Source organism: Rhincodon typus, chromosome 8 (assembly GCF_021869965.1).
Source record: "Rhincodon typus isolate 14 chromosome 8, sRhiTyp1.1, whole genome shotgun sequence".
NCBI lineage: Eukaryota > Metazoa > Chordata > Chondrichthyes > Orectolobiformes > Rhincodontidae > Rhincodon > Rhincodon typus.
This window is the reverse complement of record NC_063339.1, coordinates 93,624,251-93,632,839: the sequence shown is the minus strand read 5'-3', so window position 1 is coordinate 93,632,839 and position 8,589 is coordinate 93,624,251.

The following is an 8,589-nucleotide window of genomic DNA, read 5'->3' as shown; positions in this document are numbered from 1 at the left end:
CTATCCGCCTCCCACTCTCTCCCTATTTATTTCGGAACCCCCTTCCCCTCCCCCTTTTCTGATGAAGGGTCTAGGCCCGAAACATCAGCCTCTCTGCTCCTATGATGCTGCTTGGCCTGCTGTGTTCGTCCAGCCCTGCACCTTGTTGTCCAGGATAAAGAATGTTGTGAATGTCTCTGCTGGACTGAAAGGGATGGAGTTTATAAACTGCTTTTGTAGGGAGTGAGGAGGGGACAATTTCCACACAGCATACTCTAAATAACAGAAATATTTGTCTCTTCTGAAATTCTGTCCTGGACTGACTGAGATGGCTTTTGTGAACTTATTTTACAGCATGTTAGAAGAGGATTTACAGAGTGCAAACTCAAACCACATAACATACCAAGATCTGAGTGTGCCACTTTATTCATTATTCATTCAGCACTGGATACTATTGGCCTTTTGATGTGAGTATTGAGCAAGATAAAAGTTACAAAATTCTTTCCTTATATCTCCCAGTAACTATTGCCTAGTATTAAATCTGTGTCTCTCTCAGTTTTACTGTTGGTGAAGAGGAACAGCAGTCTTTGTCTGCCTTATTTAAACCTATTATAAACCTCGACACTTTACCTCAATCACCTTTGCTCTGTGCAGAACTTCAGTTTCCCCAACCTGACCTTACAACTCATGTCTTTCTATTCTTGAGCCATTCTGATTCATCTCCTTTCAAATCTCTCCTCAGACCCTCGCATCCTTTGTCGAGATCACCTGTTTGTGCAGACTCAAATGCTCTCTGTTCAGAGATAGTAGGAACTGCAGTTGCTGGAGAATCCGAGACAACAAGGTGCAGGGCTGGATGAACACAGCAGGCCAAGCATCTGTTCAAGTCGGTGACGTTATCTCACACGAGCAATTGCCCAGTGTCATCACCCTGATTCCCAGCTATTTCCTGAACTGTGGGTTTCCTCTGATCCCAATGCTTCTGATATCTTTTGAGCTGCAGACTCCAGCATTTGATTTTAAAGTTGAACACAATGAAATTATTTCAATGTTTTTAACCAGTAATCTACACAATTCACCTTCTCATGCTCTTCTCAGTTATCTGACTCTGGGACTAATGCGACTCATTTTGTCACCCCCTCGTTATGTGACTGGTGTCAAAAACTCCTTTATAGCACCATCCATTGTGCTGGTTCATCTGTGCTCTCCCTGATCAACTCTCTGTCATTGTCTAACCTGCTCTGTCTCCTACAACATGTGTAACTGTCTTAGGTATTTTGTTGTTACTTCCATTGACTCTCTTAAATGAGGTTTTTACAGCTTAACATTGCCTGACCATTTGTTGATGGCAATTGTGTCATTTGATCCTGCTCCCCCATTCAGTATGATCATGGCTGATCTTTCAACCAATAGCCTTTTCCCACTTTAGACCCACATCTTTTGATCGCTTTAGCCCTCAGAACTATAGCTATGTTCCTCTTGGAAACATCCAATGTTTTCGCTTTAACTGCTTTCTGTGGAAGAACATTCCACAAGCTCACCAGTCTCAGAAAAGAAATTTTCCATCATCTCAGTCCTAAGCAGCATACTCTATATCTATATCCTTAAACCGTGACTCCCTGGTTCTGCACTCCCTCATCAACCTCCTTCCTGTATTTAACTTGTTAGTCCTATTAGAATTTTATTGGTTTCTGTGAGATCTTTTCATGTTCTTCTAAACCCCAGTGAATTTCATCCTGTCTGATCTATTCTGTCATAATACGTCGGTCCTGCCATCCCAGGAATCGGTCTGGTAAACCTTAATTGGACAGCCTCCATAGCCAGAACATCCTTAGTCACGTAAGTATTCCAAAACTGCACGCAAGGCTCCAGGTGTGGTCCAACTAAGATCTTGTACAATTTCAGCAAGTCATCCCTGTTTCTGTTCTCAAATCGTCTCGCTAAGAAGGCCAACCTAGCATTTGCTGCCTTCGTTTCCTGCCTCTACCTGCATGCTTACTTTGAGTGACTTGTGTCCAAGGACAAACAGGTCTCAGTTCTTGTTTCTCATTTCCCTTTTCTGAATCCAAGCTGACTGACTCTGACTTTGTCTAATCCTGTTACTGTTTTCCAGTGTTGGGCTAACCAGTCTATAAGTCCATGTTTTCTCTCTACCTCCTTTTTTACATAGTGGGCTTACATTAGCTCCCCTCCAATCCATGGGAACTGTTCCAGAGTCTATAGCATTATGAAAGATGACCATTAATTTCCTCAATTTAGATTCAAGCCCCTAGTTTCAGAATGCATCCACTATCTCTCCTGCCACTTTGTTAACTACTCTGGGGCGTATATTATGAGGTGCTGGGATTTGTTGGCTTTTAATCCCATCAATTTCCCCAACATTATTTCCCTATTAATACTGATTTCCTCACTTCCTTCCTGTCATGTGATCTCCAGCATTTTAGTGATATTATTTATGTCATCATTTGTGATGACAGAGCCAAAATATGTAGTTAAGTGGTCCGTCCATCACTTTATTCCACATGATAACTTCCCCTGTTTCTGATCGTAAGGGACTTGTTTTCATTATTTTTTTTTCCTCTCTTCATATCCCTTTTGGAGCTTTTGCAATTAGTTTGTATGTTTCCTACAAGCTTACCCTGAGACTTTATTTTCCCCTTCTTAACCAATCCCTTAGTCCTCTTTTGCTAAAATCTGATCTGCTCCCAGTCTTCAGGTCTGCTGCTCTTCTTAGCCAATTTTTACGCTTCTTCCTTGGATCCGGTACTGTCCCTAATATCCCTTGTTAACTATGGCAGGATCGCCTTTCCCGTTTTATTTTGTGCCAGACAGGAATGAACAACAGTTGCAGTTCCTCCGAGTGCTTTCTAAATATTTGTCAACCCCCTTAAAGCTTAAGTTCCTCAAGTTATTGGAGCCTGCATGCACCTCATGACACTGTAATTTCCTCTCTTTAGATTTTGGCCCCTAGTCTCAGAATCATCTCTGTCACTCTCCATCTTCATGAAGAGTTCTACCATTGAAGAAGTCTTCACTTTTCCACAGCTAGATTGGATTAATTGGCATTCTCATTACACAATTAAAATTTTGAAATAAAGTTGCTGTGGTCCCAGAAGATCGTCGGACTGTTCTGTCTCTTGAGAGAGTGAGAGAGAGATAGAGAGACGACGAATGGTGCTTTAACCTCAGGGTTACCGTGCCTCAGTCAGTGGGCAAGGTTAAGATGGTGGGACCTTCATGGTGACCTCAGCTGGTACAGAAAGTGAGTACATGCTGCTGGTGTCCCTCTGTGTCACAAACCAGCTGTCCAGCCAATTGAGCTAACCCACCCCTGCTCATGACACAATACACCATTGAGGATGGTCTGTCCTCTCTTTGGGTACTCAATATGTTGATCTAGAAAACCATCTCGTACACAACCCAGGAATTTCTCCTCTATGGTATTGTTGCTGATTCAATTTGTTCAACCTGTATGCAGATTGAAGTCACCCATAATAACCATAAGAGCACAAGACAGAGGAGCAGAATTAGGCATTTCGGCCCACTAAGACTGCTCCACAATTTGATTGTGACTGATATGTTTCTCACACCCATTCTCCTTCCTTCTCCTGTTGATCCCCTTACCAATCAAGAACCTATTTATCTCTGTCATAAGTACACTCAATTACTTGGCCCCCACAACCTTCTGTGACACTGAGTTCCACAGAATCATCACTCTCTGGCTGAAGAAATTCTTTTTCATCTCCGTTCTAAAGGGTGATCCCTTTGCTGAGAGCGGTGCCCTCCAGTTCGAGTCTCTCCTGCTAGCTGAAACATCTCCATGTGCATCTATCCAGTCCTCTCAATATTCTGTTAGTTTCAATTACAGAGTCAAAGAGTCTGACAGCATGGAAGCAGACCCATTGGTCGAAGCAGACCCATTGGTCCAACCAGTCCATGCTGACCATGTTCCGAAACTAATGTTGTCCCATCTGCCTGCACATTGTCTATGTCTCTCTGAACATTTCTTATTTACATATTATCCAAAAGTCTTTTAAATGTTGTAAACTGTACCTGTATCCACCACTTCCTCTGGAAGTTCATTCCATGCAAGAACCACACTCTGCAAAAAAAAAAGCTTGTCCCTCATGCCTTTTCTCAATCTTTCACCTGTCACCTTAAAAAATATGCCCCTAGTCTTGAAATCCCCCACCCGAGGGAAGAGACATCTGCTATTCACCTTCTCTATACTCCTCAAGGGCAGGACTTAAACAATTAATGGTAGGGCCCTGGGTAGTGTTGTACCTCGGTACCTTTGTACCTGAAATGGTGCCACAAGTGGCAACTTGTAAACTTTTCACTGTACTCATGTGAGTCCGTGTGACAATAAATGTTATACTATTTGATTAAAAATATGCTTCCCGGTCTTGAAATCCCCACACCAGAGAAAGGACACCTGAATTTCACAAACCTCTATAAGGTCAACCTCAACATGCTACATTCCTGTGAAAGGAGACCCAGCCCCTCTTTATGACTCAATCCCTCCATTCTCAGCAGCATCCCGGTAAACCACCTTTGAACTCTCTCCGGCTTAATAATATCCTTGCTATAACAGGACAACCAGAATTGGACACAGTCCTGCAGAAGAGGCCTTACCAACGGACTGTATGACCTCAACATGATGTCCCAACTTCTCTGCATAATGGTCTGAGCAATGAAGGTAAGCATACTAAACACCTTCTCAACCACCCTGTCTGTATGTGACGCAAATTTCGAAGAATTTGGTAACTAAAATCTGAAGTCTCTATGGTCTACAATACCCAAGGGTCTACTTTTAATTGTATAAGTCCTGCATCCCTTGTTTGTTTTAGTACAGTACAGTACCTCACATTTATTCAAATTAACCTCCATCTGCCACTCCTCAGCCCATAGACCCAATTGATTAAGATCTCTTTGAAATCTTAGCTAACCTTCTTCACTGTCCACTATGCCACCAATTTTGGTGTCATCCGCAAAGTTATTAACCATGCCTTGTGTATTCTCATCAAAATTATTTATATAAATGTCAAACAAAAGTAGACCTAATACCAATCCCTGCAGAACACCACTGGTCGTTGCTGAACACCAGGCCTCCAGTCCAAAAAACAACCCTCCACTGCCATTGTCTGTCTTGTGACATTAAGCAAATTTTTTATCCAACTGGCAAGCTCACCCTAGATCCCATGTAAGCTAACTTTACTAATTCGTCTACCTTGTGGAACCTTGTCAAGAGCTTTACGAAAGTCCAAGTAAACAACATTTACTGCTCTGCCCTCATCGATCGTCTTGGTTACTTCATCAAAATCTCAATCAAATGTGTGAGACACTATTTCCCTTGCATAAAACCATACTGAAAATCCATAATCATTCCTTGCATCTCCAAATGCTTTCTTCCACAATCGCCTCCAACAACTTATCCACCATCAAAGTCCGACTTACATGCCTATAGTTCACAGGCTTCTCCTTACGTCCCTTAAATGAAGGCACAACATTAGCCACTCTTCAGTCATCTGTAACCTCACCCGTAGGTATAGATAATACAATATTTGTGCAAGCATCCCCACATTTTCTCTTTAACTTTCCACAACACGATGGGATGCACTGGACAGGTCGTAAGATTTAGAGTCCTAGAGTAATACAGCATGCAAAAAGGCCTTTTTCCCAAACTGGTCCATGCTGGCCATGGTGTCCATTAAGTGAGTTCTGGATTTGGTCCACTTCCCTCTCCACCCTTCCCATCCATGTATCTGTCCAAATGTATTTTAAATGCTGCTATTGCACCAGCCTCAACCACTTTCTCTAGCAGCCCATTCCATACATGCACCACTCTGTGCATGAAGAAGTTACCCCTCAGGTCCTTCTCAAATCTTTCCCCTTTCACCTTAAACCTATGACCTTGCGTTTTCAATTCCCCATCCCTGGGATAAAGCCGATATGCATTCATCCTATCTTTGCCCCTCATGATTTTAGACACCTCAATAAACTCACTCCCTCATTCTCCTACATTCCAAGGAATAATGTCCTACCCTGACCAACCTGTCCCTACAATTTGGGCCTACTAGTCCTGGTAACATCCTAGTAAATCTTCTTTGCACACTTCCCAGTTTAACTAACCGTACACAGTATTCCAGTGCAGCCTCACCAATGACTCATACACCTGTAACATAATGTCCCAACACCTATACTCAATGCCTCAAACGATGAAGGCCAGCATGCTAAATGCCTTCTCCTCCACCCTTGTTACCTGTGACACCACTTTCAATGAACTATGTACTTGTTCGCCTCGGTCCCTCTATTCCACAACAATCCTCAGGACCTTACCATTTACTGTATAAGTCCTACATGTGTTGCACTTTGGAAAGTCAAACCACTCACACTTATCTGTATTGAATTGCATTTGCCAACCCTCGGCCTACTTCCCCAACTGATCGAGATCCCTTTGTAATTTCTGATCATCTTCCCCTTTCAATACCTACTAATTTTGTATCATCCACAAACTTACTAATCATTCCTGTGTATACACATCCAGATGATTTATGTAAATAACAAGGTCCCAGCACTGACCCCTGTGGCACGCCACAGGCTTCCAGTCTGAGAAGTAACCTTCAACCATCACCCCCTGCTTCCTACTATTGAGCCAGTTTCGAAACAATTCACTCGCTCTCCCTGAATCCCATGCGACCTAAACTGCATGACTCGACTGCGTGTAGGACCTTGTTAAAAGCCTTATTAAAGTCCACATAGATGAGATCACTGCCGTACCCGCACCAATGCTCTTGGTTTCCTCCCAGAAAAAGTCTGAAAGATTTGTCAGATGTGACTTCCTGCGCACAAACCCATCCTGACAATCCCGAATCGGACCTTGACTATCCAAATGTTGGTTGATCCTGTCCCTCAGTATCCGCTCCAATAACTTGCCTCCCACTGCTGTCAGGCTCACTGGCCTGTAGTTCCCTGGCATGTCTTTGCTCCCTTTCTTTAAACAATGGAACAACATTAGCCACCATCCAGTCTCCTGGAACTTCACCAGTGGCTAAAGCTGAAGCAAAACTCTCTACAAAGGCCTCTGCAATTTCTTCCCGAGCCTCCCACAATGTCCGAGGATGGATTTGATCAGGCCCAGGGGATTTATCCATCTTAATGCGCTTTTAAGGCTGCAAACACCACCTCTCTGAGAATAAGTATGTGGTCCAAAACATCCCCGCTTGTTTCCCGTATTTCCGTAGCATCCATGAGTCTCTCCTCACTAAACACTGAGGAGAAATATTTATTTAAAAATCTTGCCCCATCTTCTGTGCCACAGGATATCCATCTTTATATTTTAGAAGACGTCTGTGTGAACTGTTTTCAAAACACACTATTTCTTTCCCTGAATTTTCCAACGTCCACTTCTTTCTCCACCGTAAAAACTGACTCAAAATATTGATATCTCTTTAATATTTCTGTCATCTCCTGAGGTTCAATGCCGAGATGACCTCTCTTTAATCTTTAAAGAGCCATGCTCTCTCTCTAGTTGCTTAAGCACTTGTAGTATATCTTTGCATTATCCGTCCCCTTATCAAGGCAATTTCATATCCCCTCCTGCCTTCCTGATCTCCCACTTAAGAATGCCTGTACACTGTTTATACTGTTCAAAAGATTCATTTAAACCCAGTTGTTTGTATCTAATTGATGATGAGTTTTTTATTCTTGACTAAAAGCTGAATATCCTTTTCATCCATTGTTGTCTAATTCTACCAGCCCTACCTTTCTTTCGAACAAGAACATAATGATTCTGAACTCTCGTTACCACACTTCTGAAAACCTCCCACTTATCAGATGACCCTTTACCTGCAGTCCACTCCATTCAACTTTTGAAAGTTCTTGTCACATACCATTAAAATTGGCCTTACTCCAATTAAATACTTTTACCTTTTCTAGAAGGCTTATCCTTTTCCATAACTGTTTTAAGTCTAACAGAATTATTATCACCAGACCCAAAGTATTCCTGTACAGTCACTTCCGTCACTTAGTGTGCCTTATTACCAAAGAGAAGCTCAAGTTTTCTCTTTCTCTTTAATAGGAACATTGACTTATTGATAAAGAAAATATTCTTGAACACTTTTAACAAATTATTCACCATCCACACCTTTAACACTGTAGCAGTTCCAGTCAATGTTTAGAAAATTAAAATCACCGATTCCCACAACCTTCTCATTCTTTCATATATCTGAGATCTCTCTACGTATTTGTTCCTCAATTTCCCCTGACTATTGATGGGCCCATAGTACAATCCCAACACATGATCATTCCTTTCTTATTTCTGATTTCAACCCATATATTTTCACTGGACATTTTTTTTTTCAGAAATATCTTTTCTAGTTGCTGCAATATTTTCCCCAATAAAAAAAAAAGCCACTCCCTCACTTCTTTTGCCTCCCTTTCTATCCTTCCTACAGCTTCTGAAACCCAAAACATTAGTATGGGCAAAATATCTTGCATGACGTATAATGTAGGAAAATGTGAAATCATTCACTTTAGCAGGAAGCAGAAACAAGAGCAGAATATTCCTTAAATGGTGAATGACTGCTGAATTCTGAGATGTGGAGGATA